At 27.5% G+C, this 13,064-nt stretch overlaps 1 long non-coding RNA gene across 1 annotated transcript; it reads left to right on the top strand.

The window, feature by feature from the left end:
• The first annotated feature begins 6,865 nt into the window (after positions 1 to 6,865).
• On the top strand, positions 6,866 to 8,930 carry LOC111201340. The gene is made up of 3 exons (XR_002654565.2): positions 6,866 to 7,048; positions 7,138 to 8,704; positions 8,795 to 8,930. It is a non-coding gene; the product is annotated as an uncharacterized LOC111201340 (long non-coding RNA).
• Positions 8,931 to 13,064: the final 4,134 nt, after the last annotated feature.

Genomic DNA, 13,064 nt, shown 5'->3' with positions numbered 1-13,064 from the left:
CTAGAAAATCACTATTTTGTTGAAAAGTGGAGACAACAAAGGCTTCAAACCTCTTTGAACATCATCATATGTTAGTGGAGGATGCAACAATGCGTTAAAAAATATTTTTGTATTTTTGAAATTTTCTCAAAATCTATATGTTAATCCATACGAAAATATTGAGTTTTTGGTAAATATTTTATATACTGAAGCTTATAATCTTTAGTGTTGTTTTAAAATTTCTAACCACATTCTACATTTGTATTAATGTATATTAAACTTTTTTTCATGGTATAATAGAATCGTTATAAACTCTTATCAATTAATTTAATAAAACTTCATAATACTCCCTAAATCGATGGAATAACCACTACAAAATAACTATTTTCTTGAAAAATGGAGACAACAAAGGCTTCAAACCTCTTTGAACATAATCATATGTTAGTGTAGGATGCAACTTTGCATTAAAACAATATTGTCGTATTTTTTGAAATTTTCTCAAAATCCATGTGTTAACGAAAATATTGACTTTTTGGAAAATGTTTTATATACTAAAGCCTATAATCTTTAGTGTTGTTTTAAAATTTCTAACCACATTCTACATTTGTATTAATGTATTTTAAGCTCTTTTACATGGTATATGAGAATCCTTATAATTGCTTTTTATCAATTAATTAAGTAAAAATTCATAATACTCCCAAAATCGATGGAATACCACTATAAAATCACTATTTTGTTGAAAAAATGAAACAACAAAGGCTCCAAACCTCTTTGATCATCATCATATGTTACTGGAAGATGCAACTATGCTTTAAAACAATATTTTCGTGTTTTATGAAATTTTCTCAAAATCCATGTGTTAACCTCTACCAAAATATTGAGTTTTTGGAAAATGTTTTATATACTGAAGCCTATAATTTTTAGTGTTGTTTTAAAATTTCTAACCACATTCTATATTTGTATTAATGTATATTAAGCTCTTTTTCATGGTACAATAGAATCGTTATAATTTTTTTATCAATTAATTTAATAAAACTTCATAATACTCCTACATCGATGGAATAACCACTATAAAATCACTATTTTCTTAAAAAACAGAGACAACAAAGGCTCGAAACCTCTTTGAACATCATCATATATTAGTGGAAGATGCAACTATGCATTAAAACAATATTATCGTATTTTTTGAAATTTTCTCAAAATCTATATGGTAACCCCTAAGAAAATAATGAGTTTTTGGTAAATATTTTATATACTGAACCCTATAATCTTTAGTGTTGTTTTAAAATTTCTAACCACATTCCATGTGTTAACCCCTACGAAAATATTGATTTTTTCTGTAAATGCTCTATATACTGAAGCGTATGATTTTTAGTGTTGTTTTAAAATTTTTAAAAACATTTTAAGATTTGTATTAATGTATATTAAATTCTCTTTCATGATATATGGGTATCGTTTTAACTTTTTTCAATTAATTCAGAAAAACTTCATAATACTCCCTAAATTAGTGGACTAACTATTATAATATCTTTATTTTCAAGAAAAACGGAGACAACAAAAGTCTCAAACCTCTTTGACCTTCATCATATGTTAGTGAATGATGCAACTATTCATTCAACAATATTTAATTTTTCAGTAAATGCTCTATATACTGAAGCATGATCTTTAGTGTTGTTTTAAAATTTTTGAACACATTCTACATTTGTATTAATATATATTAAACTCTATTTCATGGTACATGGACATCGTTTTAATTTTTTGTTAATTAATTTAGTAAATCTTCATAATACTCCATAAATTGGTGGATTAACAACTATAAAATCACTATTTTCTAGAGAAATGGAGAAAACAAAAGTTCCAAACCTCTTTGACCTTCATAATATGTTAGTGAAGGATGCAACTATGCATTAAAATAGTATTTTCATTTTTTTAAATTTTCCTAAAAATCTATGTGTTAACCCCTACGAAAATATTGACTTTTTCGGTAAATGCTCTATATACTAAAGCATATGATTTTTAGTGTTATTTTAAAATTTCTAAAAATTTTTTACATTTGTATTAATGTATATTAAACTCTCTTTCATGGTACATGGACATTGTTTTAATTTTTGTCAATTAATTTAGTAAACTTCATAATACTCCATAAATTGGTGGAGTAACCACTATAAAATCGTTATTTTCTAAATAAACAGAGGCAACGAAAGTTAGAAACCTCTTTGACCTTCATCATATGTTAGTGAAGGATGCAACTATGCATTAAAACATAATTTTCAATTTTTGGAATTTTTCTCCAAATCTATTTGTTAACCCCTTCGAAAATATTGAAATTTTTTTTATAAATGATCTATATAATGAAACCTATGATCTTTAATGTTGTTTTAAAATTTCTGAATACATTCTACATTTGTATTAATGTATATTAAACTCTCTTTCATGGTACATGGACAAGGTTTTAATTTTTTGTCAATTAATTTAGTAAAACTTCATATCACTACCTAAATTGGTGGACTAACCAATATAAAATCACAATTCTCTAGAAAATGGAGACAACAAAGGTTCCAAACCTCTTTGACCTTCATCATATATTAGTGAAGGATGAACTATGCATTAAAACAGAATTTTTATATTTTTGAATTTTTCTTAAAATCTATTTGTTAACTCCTACGAAAATATTGAACTTTTTTTGTAAATGCTTTATATACTGAATCATATGATCTTTAGTGTTGTTTTAAAATTTCTAATAACATTTCTATTTGCATTAATGTATATTAAACTCGCTTTCATGATTAATGGGCATCGTTTTAATTTTTTTGTCAATTAATTTAGTAAAACTTCATAATACTTCCTAAACTGGTAGACAAACCATTATAAAATCTCTATTCTCTAGAAAACGGAGACAACAAAGATTTCAAACCTCTTTGACCTTCATCATATGTTACTGACTATACATTGAAACAAAATTTTCATATTTTTGATTTCTTTTCAAAATCTATGTGTAAATTCTCTATATACTGAAGCCTATGATCTTCGATGTTGTTTTAAAATTTATGAACACATTCAACATTTATATTAATGTATATTAAACTCTCTTTCATGGTATATAGGCATCGTTTTAATTTTTGTCAATTAATTTAGTAACACTTCATAATACTCTCTTAATTAGTGGACTAACCACTATAAAATCGTTATTTTGTAGAGAAACGGAGACAAAAAAAGTTTCAAACCTTTTTGACTTTTATCAGATGTTAGTTAAGGATGCAACTATGCATTAAAACAGTAATTTCATATTTTTAAATTTTTCTCAAAATTTGTGTGTTAACCCTACGAATATTGAATTTTTCGGTAAATGCTCTATATACTGAAGCCTATGTTTTTATTGTTGTTTTAAAATTTCTAAACACACTATACATTTGTATTAATGTATATTAAACTCTCTTTTATGGTACATGTGCATCGTTTTAATTTTTTTGTCAATTAATTTAGTAAAACTTCATAATACTCCATAAATTGGTGGACTAACCACTATAAAATCACTATTTTCTAGAGAAACAGAGACAACATAAGTTCCAAACCTCTTTAACCTTCATCATATGTTAGTGAAGGATGCAACTATACATTACAATAAAATTTTCATATTTGTGATTTTTTTTCAAAATCTATGTATTAACCCCTACGAAAATATTGAATTTTTCGGTAAATGCTCTATATACTGAAGCATATGATCTTTAGTGTTGTTTTAAAATTTCTAATTTTTTTTTTACATTTGTATTAACATATATTAAAATCTCTTTCATGATATATGGGCATCGTTTTAATTGTTTGTCAATTAATTTAGTGAAACTTCATAATACTCCCTTAATTGGTGGATTAACTATTATGAAATCGCTATTTTCTAGAGAAACAAAGACAACAAAAGTTCCAAACCTCTTTGACGTTCATCATATGTTAGTGAAGGATTCAACTATGCATTAAAATAAAATTTTTATATTTGTCAATTTTTCAAAATCTATGTTTTTACCCCTACGAAAATATTGAATTTTTCGGTTAATGCTCTATATAATGAACCCTTATCTTTAGTGTTGTTTTAAAATTTCTGAACATATTCTACATTTGTATTAATGTATATTAAACTCTCTTTCATGGTACATGGGCATCGTTTTACTTTTTTGTTAATTAATTTAGTAAGACTTCACAATACTCCCTAAATTGGTGGATTAACCACTATAAAATCACTATTTTCTAGAGAAACAGAGACAACAAAAGTTCCAAACATCTTTGACCTTCATAATATGTTAGTGAAAGATGCAACTATGCATTAAAATAATATTTTCATATTTTTGAATTTTTCTCAAAATCTATGTGTTAACCCCTACAAAAATATTGAATTTTCGGTAAATGCTCTATAGACTGAAACCTATGATCTTTAACGTTGTTTTAAAATTTCTAAACACATTCTAAATTTGTATTAATGTATATTAAACTCTTTTTCATGGTACATGGGCATCGTTTTAATTTTTTGTCAATTAATATAGTAAAACTTCATAATACTTCATAAATTGCTTGACTAACCATTCTAAAATCTCTATTCTCTAAAAAACGGAGAAAACAAAGGTTCCAAACCTCTTTGAACTTCATCATATATTAGTGAAGGATGCAACTATACATTAAAACAAAATTTTCATATTTTTAATTTTTTTTCAAAATCTATGTGTTAACTAGATCCCTTAATGCATGGTTCTAGAGTAATTAACTAGATCCTGAACTTAGGACATAGGAAACTGCGAGAGTAGATAATATTCTGATTAAGTTAAGTTTGTTAGAAACATGCGAGAGCTGATCGACCATTCTTAATGGTAATCAAATCGCCACAACCATCGATCGACATCGTCAGTCGAGCGTCGATCGACATCGACACTGGATCGTTGATCGATAGTGTTGTAAAGTGAGCGGTTGAGTCCTAGCGTATCAGCTCGCCTAAACATCCTATCTTGTGGATTCGATCCCTAAATACTACGATTGAACCTCTTATGTGAGAGAGTAAAGTCACTCTTTAGGATAATTTGAGGGATATCAATAAGATAAATAAGATGGAACGGTTAATAAATCTTGAGACGATCAAGATTGTATCAGATTACAGAGATTAACACGTTCAAAACTTGTGTTATTATCAATATATTACCACAATAAGGTTCCAAATGGTGATGATTATGAATAAATATTAATTTTTTTGAAAATAGGTAACTCTAAAATATTACATTAAAGATTGCAAGATTTTTTTAGTTATATAATTTTTAATGTCAATTAGTATATGTTTGGTATCTTACTTTTGTTTTATATTAAATAATTATCTATTATTTTATTTTGAAAAACTTGGTGTGAACATATTTACATTTCATATGTTATTGTGAAATTTGTATTGTCTGTGTTTACTATTATAAGAGAAAATCATAATATATCTTTTTACGAAAGATTGGAATAACCATATGAACATATTATAATAAATATATTGGACATTATTTTCTTGATATATTACAAAAGTAACAATTAATTAAAATTAAATATATAAAATGAAATAAACCTCTGACAAAAACAGATAATTAAAGTTCATAACTAGTTGTTATCTAGCCATGAAGGCATTTAATGTAAACACACAAATTTACAAAACAATTAATATAAATAACTGAATAAAGTAAATATATTTAGCTGAATTATATAGACTAAGATTAATCAAAACAGATGACAAAAAAAAAGATTAATCAAAACATTTAGTCCATAATAACAATTTTAATTTATATCTTTTACATTTTGAAAAATCTGTTACAATATACAAATTATATCTTGACAAGGCAATCTGAAAGAAAATACTATACTTTCACACTAATATTCATATGCTTAGGTAAATGAATCATGCATTTTTATATTATTTTGACTATAATCTCAGAAAATAATTGAAAGATTTTCTTTACAAAAATATAACTAATGCTAGTTTATGTTTATATGTAGATTGATATGCTTAGGTAAATGAATCATGCACTTTTATATTATTTTAACTATAATCTCAGAAAATTAATTGAAAGATTTTCTTTACAAAAATATAAGTAATGCTAGTTATGTTTATATGCTTAGGTAAATGAATCATGCACTTTTATATTATTTTCACTATAATCTCAGAAAATTAATTGAAAGGTTTTCTTTACAAAAACATAATTAATGCAAGTTTGTGTTTATATGCTTAGGTAAATGAATCATGCACTTTTATATTATTTTGACTATAATCTCAGAAAATTAATTAAAAGATTTTCTTTACAAAAATATAATTAATGCAAGTTTATGTTTATATGCTTAGGTAAATGAATCATGCACTTTAACATTATTTTGACTATACTCTCAGAAAATTAATTGAAAGATTTTCTTTTCAAAAATATAATTAACACAAGTTTATGTTTTTATGTAGATTGATATGCTTAGGTAAATGAATCATGCACTTTTATATTATTTTGACTATAATCTCAGAAAATTAATTGAAAGATTTTCTTACAAAAATATAATTAATGCAAGTTTATGTTTATATGCTTAGGTAAATGAATCATGCACTTTTATATTATTTTGACTATAATCTCAGAAAATTAATTGAAAGATTTTCCTTACAAAAATATAATTAATGCAAGTTTATGTTTATATGCTTAGGTAAATGAATCATGCACTTTTATATTATTTTGACTATAATCTCAGAAAATTAATTGAAAGATTTTCCTTACAAAAATATAATTAATGCAAGTTTATGTTTATATGCTTAGGTAAATGAATCATGCACTTTTATATTATTTTGACTATAATCTCAGAAAATTAATTGAAAGATTTTCTTTACAAAAGTATAATTAATGCAAGTTTATGTTTATATGTAGATTGATATATATATATATATATCAATCTAAAATATAATAGAACTCTCAAACAGTTTCTAAAACATCCTTCAAAATGAGTCTCTCCAAAAAATTTATAGTAATCGCATTTGTTTTCACTCTTTTCTTTGCGATGCCAATTGTTCGCTGCACCGATATTGTTTCAGGTACTATATTAAAATTTAATTTTTAGTTATGCTAAAGTCTCCGTTCCTGCATAATTTTAATGTTTTATTATTTTTTACTATTCGAATAGATTTCGGAATAAAAAAAGTGTATCATATATGCTATGGTCCATGTGACGACAAAGGAGTGTGTGAGAAGTATTGCCAAACCAAAAGCGGTCTGATAAGGGGCGACTGTGTTGGTGGCACTTGTTGTTGTGAACACTAAATAAAATATTAAATAATATCGTTAGATATTAGATCTTGTATGAAATGAAATAATATTATCAATAATACATAAAATGCTTTAAAAAAATATAAAATATTATCAAATTGAAGTTACTTTGATTAACCTCGAGAAAATATTAGTCAAAGTTGCAAGTCTTTTCTAAAAAAAAATTAATAGAAATATAGTAAATATTAATAATGTAATACATCCTACGTGACTTAGAACTGTAAAATATGGAAGGGAAAACACGTGAAGAACAATTAACGTTACATATATATCTCATGCAAAAATAAATGAAGTGAAAAAGGAAACTAATAAAAAATGGTAAATGTAGTTAAGTGAAAAATAAAAATATTCATTTTTTTCCTTTGTACATATATATTCATTTAAAAAAAAGGAACTAATAAGTGAATGTAAATGTAATTAAGTGAAAAATAAAAATATTCATTTAAAATAAAATATTATACAAACAATACTATGACAGCAACAAACTCAAGTTATTACGCTTAAACAAGTTACGCTTAAGCAAGAAAGTCAATCATCATATTATATGGCATAAGCAAACAAAATTGAACCGAACCAAAATGGACAGAACTGAGCCATTCTCCGGCTTAACCTTTGTCAAAATTTCAGTAACCCCGAAGCAAACCTGAAAAAATGAAATGTCTACTAACCATGTTTACTTATATCATCAAATGTTTTAGTGAAAACATTGCATTTGATGATTATGTTAGTGAAGACCTGAAACATTAGTTATGTTGGTATAATAAGTAAACGAGGATGTATTTACGTTTACACAAACCATTTTAATCACGCATTCATACAACTAGTGCTACTATGTTCACTTGCGCATGGCGACAAATAACAATAGTAATATTGCTGTCGGTTGGATTAGGTGTCTTTTGCAATCCCCAGAGGCAGGAGCAGTACAAAGATTAGGCCATTAAACGTTATGTACAAGCGAACCCTTAATTAAACGTAGAACCGGTAAAAGTAAAACTCCAGGTGAAACGGTGAAAAAACTAAGGCATTATTTTAAGAGTTCAGAGAGACATGAGAGCAATCACGTCTTCAACGTTAACCTCTCTTTGACCCTTCCCATGCCTTCTTTTAAAAGCTTCGTTAGCAAGATTCTTCTTCTTCTGCTGAAGCTCAAGGACCCTCTCTTCAATACTGTTCCTCGCAATCATCCTAATCATTTTAACCTCCTGTTTCTGCCCAATCCTATGAATCCTGTCCATGGCCTGTTCTTCAACCGCAGGGTTCCACCACGGCTCGAACAGGTAAACCCTCCTTGCTGCAGTCAAGTTTATCCCAGCACCAGAGGCCTTGAGGCTTGCAAGCAACACCACGGGTCCGGAATCTGCATTAAACGAACAGGCTGGAAAGATGCTACTTGAGAACTATGAAGAGTACGCTAGGCATGCTCGGTGAGTCCATCTACTTTGAGTCTCATATTCTGCCAAAATCTCTTTTGACCATTCTGGTTTTAAGTCGAAATCTTCTGGACTTGTGTGCAGGCTTTACACGGGTATCCATGCTAAACCAAAACCTAAGTTCAAATAAAAGAGATGAAATATGGTTTTTGAGTTTTTTTTTCTGTCTATTTTAATATTTCTTACTTCTTGTTCTTTCCTCAATTAAATCCATTGCAAATCAATCATCTGCAGTTTTGTTTGCTCTCTCTCTCTCTCTCTCTCTCTCTCTCTCTCTCTCTCTCTCTCTCTCTCTCTCTCTCTCTCTCTCTCTCTCTCTCTCTCTCTCTCTCTCTTTCTTTCTCTCTTTTTTGTAACACCTACGAAAATATTAAGTTTCTCGGTAAATGCTCTATAAACCGAAGTCTATAATGTTTAGTGTTGTTTTAAAATTTCTAAACACATTCTACATTTGTATTAATGTATATTAAACTATATTTCATGGTACATGGGCATCATTTTAATTTTTATCAATTAATTTAGTAAAACTTCACAATACTCTCTAAATTAGTGGACAAACCACTATAAATTTGTTATTCTCTAGAGAAACGGAGATAACAAAGATCTCAAACCTCTTTGAACTTCATCATATGTTAGTGCATGATGCAATCATGCATTAAAACAGTATTGTCATATTTTTGAATTTTTTTCAAAATCTATGTGTTAACTCCTACGAAAATATTGAGTTTTTCGATAAATGCTTTATACACTGAAGCCTATGATTTTTAGTATTGTTTTAAAATATCTAAACAAAGGTTCCAAACCTTATTTTCGCATGATGCAAACCTTATTTTTCACAATACACCCAAAATTAGTGGAGTATCCACTATAAAATCGCTATTCGTTAGAGAAACGGAGACAATAAAGGTTCCAAAACTCTTTGACGTTCATCATATGTTAGTGCATGATCCAACTATGCATTAAAATAGTAATGTCATATTTTTGATTTTTCTTCTCAAAATCTATGTATTAACCCCTACGAATATAAAATTGGTAAATGCTCTATATAACTAACCACTATAAAATCGCTATTCTCTAGAGAAACGGAGACAATGAAAGTTCCAAACTTTATTTTCTATATACTGGTAAAATAAACAGTACTGGTCATCTATGAACAGGAAAACGTCTTTGGAGGTTTATTATGATAAAAATGTCACTTTAAAGGTTTAAAGTGCTAGTAAAATAACTTCAGTGTTTAAAGTGTTAGAAAATGACACTCTCAATGTTTAAAATGCGATTTCCCCTTTGTTTTAGTATAAAATATTTAACCTAAAATAACGGATAAAAACAGTGCTAGACTATCTCGAACTGGTGACGTGATCAGTTTAGAGCAGCATACTCAACCACTGAACCAATGACACCTTTCACATACTTTTGCCCCAAAATAATATTTATTGTAATTGGCCGTGAAGCTAATGCTTCATCCGCCTCCTATTCTACTATGTAGTAGGGTTTATGAGACGTCTCCGTCGTACGGTTTATTTATATGTCTAGAAAAAATAAATATTTTCACTTAATTACATTTACATTCACTTATTAGTTTTCTTTTTTCACTTCATTTATTTTTGCATGAGACATATATATGTAACGTTAATTTTGCATGTTCTTCATGTGTTTTCTCTTCCACACACACATATATATATCAGTCTCTTTTTTTTGTAAACTTATATATATCATTCTTGTCATCTTACAATTTTTTATTTTCTTTCGACTTCATGAAATCTCTCTCACGTATATATGTCCATTGATTATCAACACCTATAATATCATTAAACTTTAATAAACTTTATTTACATCATTGTTTCTCTCGATCTACTCACTCAAATCCATAAGAATAGTTGTAATAATTCAATCAAGGGATGAAACTAGGCAAAATGGTGAATTAGTGCACGAACTAGGCCATATCGCCTAATCAATATATAAACTATTTGATTGTGTGATCTGATATTTGGACTAATAACGAATTTAAATTTAATACATCAACTTAGAATAAAAGACATTTAAATACATACAACCGTCATCATGTTCGTAAAATGGTGACATGACACAGTTCGTAACTGAATAATTTTAGTTTAAACGAAACAAATGATGCAATCCGATACCTGAACTTATAACAAATTTGAATTTTAATACCTGAACTAAGAATAAAAAGTTTTTAACTACCTGGAGCATGATTTATCACATAAATTCATCCAAGTAAATGCCTAGTCGCAACAGCTAGATTGACGATGAAGACATGATCCATCGGCGAAACCTATCAATTTTTTTACCCAAATGTGAATTTAACATATGTACTATGTTGTTCTTCTGCTTAAGGTTGTGGAGATATGTATTGTCGAAGTAGAATCTCGTGTTAGAGAGGTTTATTCTCGTGATTCATTATGTCGACTCAAAAGATATCAAAATAAATAGTTTCAAAAAAAAAAAAAATCAAACTGAAGAATAGAGTATATCAGAATGGTGACAGAAATTCGGCCCAATAGAAGCTGCAAGACAACATGGACTGAATGCATCTGCAGAGCTTCTACTATGTAGGGTTTATGAGACGTCTCCGTTCATAGGATTTATTTTAATGTTGAGAAAAAATGAATATTTATTTTGGTAAAAGAAAAAAAGGAATATATATGTACAAAGGAAAAATGAATATTTTATTTTTAAATGAATATTTTTATTTTTCACTTAATTACATTTACATTCACTTATTAGTTTCCTTTTTTTAAAATGAATATATGTACAAAGGAAAAAATGAATATTTTATTTTTAAATTAATATTTTTGTTTTTCACTTACTTACATTTACCATTTTTTTATTAGTTTCCTTTTTCACTTCATTTATTTTTGCATGACATATATATGTAACGTTAATTGTTCTTCACGTGTTTTCCCTTCCATAGTTTACAGTTCTATGTCATGTGGGATTACATATTTACATTATTAATATTTTGCTATACTTTTATCAATGTTTTTTTAGAAAAGACATGCACTTTGACTAATGTTTTCTCGAGGTTAATCAAAGTAACTTCAATGTGATAACATTTATATTTTTTTTGTAAAAGAATTTTATGTATTATTGGTAATATTATTTCATTTCATACAAGATATAATATCAAATGATATTATTTAATATTTTATTTAGTGTTCATCACAACAACAAGTGCCACCAACACAGTCTCCCCTTTTCGGACCTTTTTTGGAATAACAAAACGGCCTACACACTCCTTTGTCGTCACATGGACCATAGCACATATTATACTTTACTCCGAAATCTATTCAAATAGTAAGAAATAATAAAGTATTAAAATTATGCAGGAATGAAGACTTTAGCATAACTAAAAATTAAATTTTAATGTAGTACCTGAAACAATATCGGTGCAGCGAACAATTGACATCGCAAAGAAAAGAGTGAAAACAAATGCGATTAATATACATTTTTTGGAAAGACTCATTTTGTAGGATGTTTTATAAATTGTTTGAGAGTTCTATTATATTTTAGATTCCTATATACATACATATATATATATACATATAAACATAAACTTGCATTAATTATATTTTTGTAAAGAAAATCTTTCAATTAATTTTCTGAGATTATAGTCAAAATAATATAAAAGTGCATGGTTCATTTACCTAAGCATATAAACATAAACTTGCATTAATTATATTTTCGTAAGGAAATCTTTCAATTAATTTTCTGAGATTATAGTCAAAATAATATAAAAGTGCATGATTCATTTACCTAAGCATATCAATCTACATAAAAAATAAACTTGTGTTAATTATATTTTTTCTAAAGAAAATCTTTCAATTAATTTTTTGAGATTATAGTCAAAATAATATAAAAGTGCATTATTCATTTACCTAAGCATATAAACATAAACTTGCATTAATTATATTTTTGTAAAATATTGAGTTTTTCAGTAAATGCTCTATACATTGAAGCCTATGATCTTTAGTGTTGTTTTAAATTTTCTAAACACATTTATAAACCATGATTATGGGCAATTCTTAAGGGGGTTTTAAAACTAAATGACTGATATAATTAAATCATAAATAAATAAAAACTTTGTTACCGATTCTTAATTAATGATTTTGGTGATCAATCCTTAGAGTGGTTTTTCAACCACGTGTCAGCATCCCATTTAATCTTTTTTTTTTCTTTCTCACCGAACCGACGAGCTACTATGTCTCTCACCAGTTGCTTGCTTCCCTTCCCTCAGTCATCAACGGCTCCTTTGGCCTCCACGTGTTGTTGCCATCTCGCCGCCTCTTTTTCTAGCTTTCCGGTAAGAATATGTGCGCATGGATCCAAAGATGGT

Source organism: Brassica napus, chromosome A10 (genome assembly GCF_020379485.1).
Source record: "Brassica napus cultivar Da-Ae chromosome A10, Da-Ae, whole genome shotgun sequence".
Classification (NCBI taxonomy): Eukaryota; Viridiplantae; Streptophyta; class Magnoliopsida; order Brassicales; family Brassicaceae; genus Brassica; species Brassica napus.
The sequence above is the reverse complement of the archived record's forward strand: the minus strand, read 5'-3'. Positions and strand labels throughout refer to the sequence as shown.